The following is a 9,079-nucleotide window of genomic DNA, read 5'->3' on the forward strand; positions in this document are numbered from 1 at the left end:
TAACAGTCCAGATTGATCATTTCCCAACCGATTTATTAAATAAAAAGCAACCATTGGAGAATGCAGGCATCGATCCCACTGCCTCTCACAAGTGAAGTGCGTGCTCAACCCCTTGCACTAATTCCCCACAGTGGACACGATCAGGCACGTTGTCTTCATGCAAAGAACTTTCTCTTATTTTCATTTTTCACACAGCTATTTTAGATTTTATTCATTTTTCTCCCTCATTAGCAGGAGAAAGACAAAACATTCAACACTGAAATTGTCTCCGAGGCAGAATTGAACAAGCATTTGAACAAGCATTGAGCTATCAATGGGGTGGCTGTTCAGGTAGGTCGTTGAATACAATACACAGTTCAGCAAAAGGCTGGTAAGCTCAGGTGACTGCTGGTCAATAGCTGCCACCACTGTTGTTTGTTGTTGCTGAAGGTGAGTTAACAGTGTTTGTTAAAAGCAGGGGCCAGTGGCGCAATGGATAACGCGTCTGACTACGGATCAGAAGATTGTAGGTTCGACTCCTACCTGGCTCGTGGCTTTCTGTGCATGCATTTTTCCCCCAACTACTTCAATGAAATTACAACTTAATATTTTTATTCATCAACGTCATACATAACATTTTCAGAGCAGAAATACCGTATTTACTTCAAAACAAATATTCTATTTCTTATTTCTTTAAACAAAAAGATTGCATACACATAAACATGAAAAACTGTAATAAAATAAACTTTAGGCAATAAACTTTCGTGTAAACAGGTGTAGAAAGCAGTATGCACATATACAATTATAAAACATAAATAACTAGTTATAAAAGTATAACATAACTTATGCAACGTGAAAGCGCTTTGAGAGACACGGCTCTGCCTGTATGTTCAGAGATCTATTACAGCTTTCTAAGTACAATCTATGCAGCAAACATGCTTTAAAACTGTACCAGTGCAGTTGCCACAGACTGCCTTTTCACAACGGACGCAGACATCAAAAGTTCTGTTTTTATTGCATTTAGCAACTTGGCATTGTCTTTTATTCTATGTGCCAGTGGTCGCAGCGCTGGCTGAAGGTTGAGGGACATTTGCCAGCCTGATTTCGTGTCTCTTGTCAAAATGTTTTTGTCGTAGCTCCAGAGCTAGCTGTAAAATAAAGTCCCAACGAGTGATTGCGTTGAACGTGCACTCCTTGTAAAAAAAACCAAAGCGTGCATGGCTGCCAGGTCCAAATCATTATAAAAAACAGCCACAGGCCACCTGCGAGTACCACCTTTGACAGAATACAGCCGTGCCGTTTGATCCAGTATATCCACAAAGTACTTCGTAGCGTTGTAAAACGCAACAGTCTCCGGCTTTCGTATAGCATGTCCCGTTGGACACTTATCTTTGCAGAGAGGTTAGAGTGTGTACTTCTTTTTGCAGCTTCACGCTCAGGCTGGCACAGTCGTTCTGCCTGAGAAATGTAGTTTGCATAATAATAATACACAATGTGTAGAATGACTTTCATCAGTGTTTCAAGCCCTCAACACGATTAGAATATATTATTTCACAATGACTTTGATTTAATTACAAAGCCCAGACTAAACTCTAGGCTATATTGTATTGATTTCAATATGCCACATAAACTCGGGTCTGGCAGTTGAAGAAGCAAGTGCTTATAACTTATTCATTTTTACGATTCTGCAGCTGAAACACAGTGTGTGTAGTTAATTAAAATATGAATTAAAACGTAAGAACGGATATGCACGAGATATTCACATCCGCGGAGATACTTAAATTTGAATTGCAAAAGCCCTTCAAAAAGCGGCTATGGCAGCGTTAGTGTTAACGCTATTTCATAAGCGCAAGGGCCAGTGGCGCAATGGATAACGCGTCTGACTACGGATCAGAAGATTGTAGGTTCGACTCCTACCTGGCTCGTGGCTTTTGTTGCATACGTTTTTCCCATCGGCTAATTGAGTAAAATTATTCTTCTCAAAATAACAGTCCAGATTGATCATTTCCCAACCGATTTATTAAATAAAAAGCAACCATTGGAGAATGCAGGCATCGATCCCACTGCCTCTCACAAGTGAAGTGCGTGCTCAACCCCTTGCACTAATTCCCCACAGTGGACACGATCAGGCACGTTGTCTTCATGCAAAGAACTTTCTCTTATTTTCACACAGCTATTTTTCACACAGCTATTTTAGATTTTATTCATTTTTCTCCCTCATTAGCAGGAGAAAGACAAAACATTCAACACTGAAATTGTCTCCGAGGCAGAATTGAACAAGCATTTGAACAAGCATTGAGCTATCAATGGGGTGGCTGTTCAGGTAGGTCGTTGAATACAATACACAGTTCAGCAAAAGGCTGGTAAGCTCAGGTGACTGCTGGTCAATAGTTGCCACCACTGTTGTTTGTTGTTGCTGAAGGTGAGTTAACAGTGTTTGTTAAAAGCAGGCCAGTGGCGCAATGGATAACGCGTCTGACTACGGATCAGAAGATTGTAGGTTCGACTCCTACCTGGCTCGTGGCTTTTGTTGCATACGTTTTTCCCATCGGCTAATTGAGTAAAATTATTCTTCTCAAAATAACAGTCCAGATTGATCATTTCCCAACCGATTTATTAAATAAAAAGCAACCATTGGAGAATGCAGGCATCGATCCCACTGCCTCTCACAAGTGAAGTGCGTGCTCAACCCCTTGCACTAATTCCCCACAGTGGACACGATCAGGCACGTTGTCTTCATGCAAAGAACTTTCTCTTATTTTCATTTTTCACACAGCTATTTTAGATTTTATTCATTTTTCTCCCTCATTAGCAGGAGAAAGACAAAACATTCAACACTGAAATTGTCTCCGAGGCAGAATTGAACAAGCATTTGAACAAGCATTGAGCTATCAATGGGGTGGCTGTTCAGGTAGGTCGTTGAATACAATACACAGTTCAGCAAAAGGCTGGCAAGCTCAGGTGACTGCTGGTCAATAGCTGCCACCACTGTTGCTTGTTGTTGCTGAAGGTGAGTTAACAGTGATTGTTAACAGCAGGGGCCAGTGGCGCAATGGATAACGCGTCTGACTACGGATCAAAAGATTGTAAGTTTGACTCCTACCTGGCTCGTGGCTTTCTATGCATGCATTTTTCCCTCAACTACTTCAATGAAATTACAACTTAATATTTTTATTCATGAACGTCATACATAACATTTTCAGAGCAGAAATACCGTATTTACTTCAAAACAAATATTCTATTTCTTATTTCTTTAAACAAAAAGATTGCATACACATAAACATGAAAAACTGTAATAAAATAAACTTTACGCAATAAACTTCTGTGTAAAAAGTGTAGAAAGTGTATGCACATATAAAATTATAAAACATAAATAACTAGTTATAAAAATATCACATAACTTATGCAACGTGAAAGCGCTTTGAGAGACACGGCTCTGCCTGTATGTTCAGAGATCTATTACAGCTTTCTAAGTACAATCTATGCAGCAAACATGCTTTAAAACTGTACCAGTGCAGTTGCCACAGACTGCCTTTTCACTTTGGGCGCAGACATCAAAAGTTCTGTTTTTATTGCATTTAGCAACTTGGTATTGTCTTTTATTCTATGTGCCGGTGGTCGCAGCGCTGGCTGAAGGTTGAGGGACATTTGCCAGCCTGATTTCGTGTCTCTTGTCAAAATGTTTTTGTCGTAGCTCCAGAGCTAGCTGTAAAATAAAGTCCCAACGAGTGATTGCGTTGAACGTGCACTCCTTGTAAAAAAACCAAAGCGTGCATGGCTGCCAGGTCCAAATCATTATAGAATTCAGCCACAGGCCACCTGCGAGTACCACCTTTGACAGAATACAGCCGTGCCGTTTGATCCAGTATATCCACAAAGTACTTCGTAGCGTTGTAAAACGCAACAGTCTCCGGCTTTCGTATAGCATGTCCCGTTGGACACTTATCTTTGCAGAGAGGTTAGAGTGTGTACTTTTTTTTGCAGCTTCACGCTCAGGCTGGCACAGTCGTTCTGCCTGAGAAATGTAGTTTGCATAATAATAATACATGTTGTGTAGAATGACTTTCATCAGTGTTTCAAGCACTCAACAGGATTATAATATATTATTTCACAATGACTTTGATTTTATTACAAAGCCCAGACTAAACTCTAGGCTCTATTGTATTGATTTCAATATGCCACATAAACTCGGGTCTGGCAGGTTGAAGAAGCAAGTGCTTATAACTTATTCATTTTTACGATTCTGCAGCTGAAACACAGTGTGTGTAGTTAATTAAAATATGAATTAAAACGTAAGAACGGATATGCACGAGATATTCACATCCGCGGAGATACTTAAATTTGAATTGCAAAAGCCCTTCAAAAAGCGGCTATGGCAGCGTTAGTGTTAACGCTATTTCATAACTACAAGGGCCAGTGGCGCAATGGATAACGCGTCTGACTACGGATCAGAAGATTGTAGGTTCGACTCCTACCTGGCTCGTGGCTTTTGTTGCATACGTTTTTCCCATCGGCTAATTGAGTAAAATTATTCTTCTCAAAATAACAGTCCAGATTGATCATTTCCCAACCGATTTATTAAATAAAAAGCAACCACTGGAGAATGCAGGCATCGATCCCACTGCCTCTCACAAGTGAAGTGCGTGCTCAACCCCTTGCACTAATTCCCCACAGTGGACAAGATCAGGCACGTTGTCTTCATGCAAAGAACTTTCTCTTATTTTCATTTTTCACACAGCTATTTTAGATTTTATTCATTTTTCTCCCTCATTAGCAGGAGAAAGACAAAACATTCAACACTGAAATTGTCTCCGAGGCAGAATTGAACAAGCATTTGAACAAGCATTGAGCTATCAATGGGGTGGCTGTTCAGGTAGGTCGTTGAATACAATACACAGTTCAGCAAAAGGCTGGTAAGCTCAGGTGACTGCTGGTCAATAGCTGCCACCACTGTTGCTTGTTGTTGCTGAAGGTGAGTTAACAGTGATTGTTAACAGCAGGGGCCAGTGGCGCAATGGATAACGCGTCTGACTACGGATCAGAAGATTGTAGGTTCGACTCCTACCTGGCTAGTAGCTTTCTGTGCATGCATTTTTCCCTCAACTACTTCAATGAAATTACAACTTAATATTTTTATTCATGAACGTCATACATAACATTTTCAGAGCAGAAATACCGTATTTACTTCAAAACAAATATTCTATTTCTTATTTCTTTAAAAAAAAGGATTGCATATACATAAACATGAAAAAGTTCAGAGTTCTATTGCAGTTTTCTAAGTACAATCTATGCAGCAAACATGCTTTAAAACTGTACCGGTGCAGTTGCCACAGAGTGTCTTTTCACCACGGACGATGTAATCAAAAGTTCTGTTTTTATTGCATTTAGCAACTTGGCATTGTCTTTTATTCTAGCAATTTGCCAGGTGGTCGCAGTGCTGGTTGAAGGTTGAGGGACATTTGCCAGCCTGATTTCGTGTCTCTTGTCAAAATGTTTTTGTCGTAGCTCCAGAGCTAGCTGTAAAATAAAGTCCCAACGAGTGATTGCGTTGAACGTGCACTCCTTGTAAAAAAAATCAAAGCGTGCATGGCTGCCAGGTCCAAATCATTATAGAATTCAGCCACAGGCCACCTGCGAGTACCACCTTTGACAGAATACAGCCGTGCCGTTTGATCCAGTATATCCACAAAGTACTTCGTAGCGTTGTAAAACGCAACAGTCTCCGGCTTTCGTATAGCATGTCCCGTTGGACACTTATCTTTGCAGAGAGGTTAGAGTGTGTACTTTTTTTTGCAGCTTCACGCTCAGGCTGGCACAGTCGTTCTGCCTGAGAAATGTAGTTTGCATAATAATAATACATGTTGTGTAGAATGACTTTCATCAGTGTTTCAAGCCCTCAACACCATTATAATATATTATTTCACAATGACTTTGATTTAATTACAAAGCCCAGACTAAACTCTAGGCTATATTGTATTGATTTCAATATGCCACATAAACTCGGGTCTGCAGGTGAAGAAGGATGTGCTTATAACCTATTCATTTTTACGATTCTGCAGCTGAAACACAGTGTGTGTAGTTAATAAAAATGTTAATTAAAACGTAAGAACGGATATGCACGAGATATTCACATCCGCGGAGATAATTAAATTTGAATTGCAAAAGCCCTTCAAAAAGCGGCTATGGCAGCGTTAGTGTTAACCCTATTTCATAAGCGCAAGGGCCAGTGGCGCAATGGATAACGCGTCTGACTACGGATCGGAAGATTGTAGGTTCGACTCCTACCTGGCTCGACGTTTTCCTGCCTGCATTTTTCCCTCGACTACTTGAATGAAATTACAACTTAATATTTGTATTCATGAACGTCGTACGTAACATATTCAGAGCAGAAACACTGTATTTACTCGTAAATGAATGTTTTTTTCTTATTTGTTTTAAAAAATAGCACATATCATAAATATGAGTAACTGTAATAAAATAAACTTTAGGCAATAAACTTCCATGTAAGCAGGTGTGGAAAGCTGTATGCATGCAATTATAAAACATAACTAACCAGTTATAAAAGTATCACGAACTTACGCAACGTGAAAGCGCTTTGAGAGACACGGCTCTGCCTGTATGTTCAGTTTTATTACACCTTTGTAAGTACAATCTAGGCAGAAAAAACGCTTAAAAACTTTACCAGTGCAGTTGCCACAGACTGCCTTTACGCAATGGGCGCAGACATCAAAAGTCCTGCTTTTATTGCATTTAGTAACTTGGCATTGTCTTTTATTCCGTGTGCCAGTGGTCACAACCTGTCTGAAGGTTGAGGGGCATTTGCCAGCCTGATTTCTTGTGTCTTAACGAAATGTTTCTGTCGTAGCTCCAGAGCTAGCTGTAAAATCAAGCCCCTCCTTGTTATTGGCTTGCCCACGCACTCCTTGTACAAAACCAAAGCGTGATTTACTCAAAGCCACAAAGTGGTTCGACACATGGAAAATGCTGACGCCATAGATTGCTGACTAATGCCATGATGTGTGCATTGCAATTAAGATGGGTGCAGTTTGGGAGCAGCCCTTGCAAGGTAACTTTATATGCTTTTGACATGTAGCTGACATGGTCTGTGACAAAGGCAGACATGAGGTTGATATCAATGCCGTACTTCGCTATTGTTTTAATGACAGCCTGGCCTACTGTTGTGTGGTTAACATCGTCAAGATGCAGTGTATCTACTAGGTAAGCTATAAGTTCCCTGAATTAGTGGTAGTAATGCACTGTGGCATACAAAGAATATACAAAACACAGCTGTCTTGATCATCAGTGACCTCGTCGCACACAACGCAAACAAAATCTTTCAATTCCCCTTTTAAACATTAATGTGCTGCATGCACTTTAGGGAGACGCTATCGTCTGCACTGAAGGCTTCCACTAATTCAAACGTGTTGACATTACATGCTTCTCTACTATCTCTGCTCGTTTTAAACAGCCCGGTGATTGTGACCTGCTTGTTTGGAAATTGTCCAGTATGAACTGCTAGTTTTATTTTTTGGTTTTTGTGTACTGTGCTGTCTAGATGCTTGTCAATAGTACCTTTTCTTAGATGATCCAAAGCAACATTACATGTTGAGCAGGACAAAATACCACCATCTGCATGCAACATCCCCTTTTCGAGCTCTGAGCGCGATGTTCTGCTGAAATGAATTTCGTTTTTTTTTAATTTATCAGCTGTCTGCATTTTTATTGTTAATTATACACTGTAAGCACAATGTAAACACCACATGTTAATTCATTGTACAGTATGAGGAATTCCTCCAATCATGAAGCCGGTATTTGTTTAACCCCCGTTCCCATAGTAACAAAAAGCACATCATTGATGCCAGACAGCTACTGTCAGCAGAGAGCTGTTTCTACCATGATAAATATAAGATCTATTATTAGTAGTAGTTGTATTATTGTTGCAGACATTTCTATACAGTTTTTTGTAGTATAGAGTAGTTTAGATGACAAAAGCTGGTGAATAGTAATTTAAAACAAACAAAAAAAAGTTTTTCACAGTAACCAGTCAAATGCACGATTTCCATGAAATTTGTGAAATCGTAAATCTTCCGTGTCCCTACTTATGTCTGTATCTGTTGTGCTGTTGGCTCTGCCCCTCCCCCTTGTCTCGGAATGGCGCTGAATTTGAATCCGCTGCTCTGAGCTTCAGCTTGTTATTAGAAAAAGACATCCAGCTGTTAGGGTTTAAGCAGGCAGGTCTATTGCATAGGAAAGAAACACCATTGCTACTGATTGTAACTTCCCCTCCTGAATTCTATTTTTAATTACCTTATTGCGACTAATAGAATGTTTGATTGAGTAATTGCACTTTATATAAATTCTAGTTTATTTGGTTATTAATGGTCTCTATTCTGAATAACTCTGTCAATAACTTGCCCCCATTTAACTGAACGTGGCTGTAAAAGTTTCCCTTTGATCTGTTTCTTTGTACTATATTAGAATCTACCTTTTTTGTCTGTGCAATAGACCTGCCTGCTTGTGGCAAAGTGGCTTGCAGTGTACAGTTGTAGGAGTGATGCAGTCTTTAATCAGGAGACAGACCATTGTAATGCACCCAGAACTGGTTTTTAATTATAATCCTGGTCTGGTGACAACAATGTGTAATGCACTGGAAACCAAAAAAATGGGTTGCAGTCCCAAATAATAAACAGTGCGCACACAATACACAAACACGGTCACCAGTCCTGGGTGAGTGCTGTAGTGCTCGTGGTGCAAATACAATTAATCGTGGTAACAAGTGAAGTGATGTCTGGGTTTGTGCTGACCTCTGGCGACAGCTCCGGATGTGTTTAGCCGTCTTCTATATAACAAGTAACAGTTAGAGACAAAACAAACAAAACATTCACGAACGATATAACACAGGTCCTTCTGGATGGTTCCTTAACCAAAACAAAGGAACTGATTACGTTTCTTTGTCCCCTTTTTGTACCGTTACACATGACCCCTTGGTAAAGGATTGCAGCCATTCCTCCAATCCGCGGATGCACATCATTTCTCTTCCGGGACGGTGAGTTAGTGCACCGAAGTTCCACCCCCTTCCTAGATGATCAACTTCCTTTTA

General features: G+C 40.1%; 6 non-coding genes across 6 annotated transcripts; all 6 read left to right on the forward strand.

The window, feature by feature from the left end:
* The first annotated feature begins 457 nt into the window (after nucleotides 1-457).
* trnar-acg lies at nucleotides 458-530 on the forward strand. The gene has a single exon. It is a non-coding gene; the product is annotated as a tRNA-Arg (tRNA).
* Nucleotides 531-1,831: 1,301 nt separating this feature from the next.
* On the forward strand, nucleotides 1,832-1,904 carry trnar-acg. Its single transcript has one exon. It is a non-coding gene; the product is annotated as a tRNA-Arg (tRNA).
* A 523-nt stretch (nucleotides 1,905-2,427) lies between these two features.
* On the forward strand, nucleotides 2,428-2,500 carry trnar-acg. Its single transcript has one exon. It is a non-coding gene; the product is annotated as a tRNA-Arg (tRNA).
* A 1,889-nt stretch (nucleotides 2,501-4,389) lies between these two features.
* trnar-acg lies at nucleotides 4,390-4,462 on the forward strand. Its single transcript has one exon. It is a non-coding gene; the product is annotated as a tRNA-Arg (tRNA).
* Nucleotides 4,463-4,979: 517 nt separating this feature from the next.
* On the forward strand, nucleotides 4,980-5,052 carry trnar-acg. The gene has a single exon. It is a non-coding gene; the product is annotated as a tRNA-Arg (tRNA).
* A 1,147-nt stretch (nucleotides 5,053-6,199) lies between these two features.
* On the forward strand, nucleotides 6,200-6,272 carry trnar-acg. The gene has a single exon. It is a non-coding gene; the product is annotated as a tRNA-Arg (tRNA).
* Nucleotides 6,273-9,079: the final 2,807 nt, after the last annotated feature.

The sequence above is a fragment of the Polyodon spathula genome, unplaced genomic scaffold (assembly GCF_017654505.1).
Source record: "Polyodon spathula isolate WHYD16114869_AA unplaced genomic scaffold, ASM1765450v1 scaffolds_3723, whole genome shotgun sequence".
NCBI classification, from domain to species: Eukaryota; Metazoa; Chordata; class Actinopteri; order Acipenseriformes; family Polyodontidae; genus Polyodon; species Polyodon spathula.